Source organism: Orycteropus afer, unplaced genomic scaffold (assembly GCF_000298275.1).
Source record: "Orycteropus afer afer isolate SDZICR_OR568_19922 unplaced genomic scaffold, OryAfe1.0 scaffold00902, whole genome shotgun sequence".
Lineage (NCBI taxonomy): Eukaryota > Metazoa > Chordata > Mammalia > Tubulidentata > Orycteropodidae > Orycteropus > Orycteropus afer.
Window position 1 is genome coordinate 60,511 of NW_006922489.1, and position 2,336 is coordinate 62,846.

Below are 2,336 nucleotides of genomic sequence, written 5' to 3' on the forward strand. Positions count from 1 at the left end.
TATCACTACGGAAGTAGATTGCCCAACCTTCCTTCCGAGGAGTGGCTGGTGGGTTTGAACTGCCAGCCTTCTGGTTAGTAGTCAAGTGCCTTAGGCGCTACACCACCAGAGCTCTGGGCAAACGCTGCCCTTTGGATCTCCTCGAGTCTGGAGTCTTTTGGATGGGAGGATCTGAAACTGGAAATACTCATGAGGGTCACGGAGTCTGGCCAGTATCTTCTCCCCTTGTGCACGGGGTCACCATGAGCCGCCCCCTCAATGGCAACTCACAGCCACGTCCTTGAGCTGTGAAGAGACAGAGGGGATGGAGGTTTCTTAGAGACAAGTGAACTACACCTGAGATGAACAACTTCTGCTGGCCCACAGCCAGACTCCAAAGCAGAGGTCAGCAAACTTTGCCAGCAAAGGGCCAGCCAGTAACATTTCAGTCTTTGCACTCTGTGGACAGTCTTCATTGCAACTACTCAACTCTGGAATTGTAACATGAAAAGTACAATTATTACACAATAATTAAGTGATTATTATGTAAACAAATGCATATTCTGTAATTGCACTAAAATTTTACTTAAACCAAAAAAAAAAAAAAAAAACCACTGCCATTGAGTGGATTCCAACTCATAGAGACCCTCACAGGGTTTCCAAGGCAGTAAATCTTTACTGCAATAGATTGCCTCATCTTTCTTCTGTGGAGCAGCTGGTGAATTTGAACCGCCAACCTTCTGGTTAGCAGTCAAGTGCTTTAGGCACTGCGCCACTTATGGACATGGAAATTTGAATGCCATAGGATTTTTAGGTGTCACAAATATTCTTCTTCTTTTGATTTTTTAAAACCACATAAAAGGTGTGCGAACACTCTTAATCATGGGTGAACAAAAACAGGTGGCAGGACAGATGTGACCCTCGGACCGTGGCTTCCTGACTCCTGCTTAGTGTCAGGGCCAATGGGAAGCCTGAATGGGGTAGCAACAAGCTTATGAAATGTGCTTATCCACGGTTCCACTTCTGTGGGTTGCGCAACTTACTGGGGTCCATCCTGACATTGTCCCATATACCTGGCATCCACATGTCCCCCTCCTGCCTCTCCATGTCCTCCACCACCCCCCTTTCCAGCCGTGATTAAATGCTATAGCTGGCTTGACACGAGGGCCCTGGAGGCGGAGCACTGGTCTACCCCATCTTTGCACCCCAAGCACCCAGCCCATGCATGCTTCCCACCCGTGCTAGAAGTGAATTGCACCCGTGTTCCACCTCGGTTCTCCTCAACAGACTCACTCTTGTCCACATAGCCTTTGTACCTCCTCTAGACTCTTAGGAACCCTGGTGGCACAACAGTTAATACTCAGTTGCTACCTAAAAGATTGGAGATTCAAACCCGCCCAGAGGCTCTGTGGGAGAAAGATATGGCCATCTGCTTCCATAAAGTTGACAGCCTAGGAAACCCTGTGGTGCAGTTCCACTCTGTCCACTAGGGGCGCTGTGAGTCAGAATCGACTCCACTGCAGTGGGTGTGGTTTGGGCTTTGCTTCTGTGAAGACTGACAGCCTTGGAAACCCTCTGGTGCAGTTCCAATCTGTTCTTTAGGGCCGCTGTAGTCAGAATCGACTGGATGGCAGTGGGTGTGGTTTGGGCTTTGCTTCTGTGAAGACTGACAGCCTTGGAGACCCTGTGGGGCAGCTCCTCTCTGTCATGTGAGGTTGCTGTGAGTTGGATGTCACTCAACAACAACGAGCCCATCCCCACTCACCAGATGTTCCTGCTGCAACATCCTAACCCACATTTGCCTCAATGCCTCCCCGCACCCCCAGCACACCAGCAATTAAAGACATTTAACCCAACCACCAAGGAATGTAGCTGGGATGAGTTGAGTGGCTGGGTAGACTTTCACATGAACCCTGGCACTGAGAGGTGATGTTTATCTGGGCAGGCAGCAAGGAGTGAACTCAGAGACAAACGCAGCTGGAGCCCAATGAGGTCAGCATGGAGGGAAAGGAGTAAAATTTTCCATTCTACCTCAGCCATGACTGAAGTTGTCAGGAATCAGTGCAATGACTATGAACTTGCACTAGTTTGCATGAGTAAATCCCCTTGCAAGTCTGAGCTTTTGTCTTCCCATACGTTCCTCTAATTTTCACAGCTATAACGGCAAAAAATAATTCCAGGCATTTTGCTCATTTATTTCATTTTCTCAATGTTGTTTACTGTTACTGGGTTACTTTGAGTAGATTCGGACTGACAGTGACCCTGTGACAGAATGGAACTGTTCTGTAGGGTTTTCTAGGCTGTAATCTTTATGGGAAAGGATCCTTGATGGCACAATCTTTTTTTTTTTTTTTTTT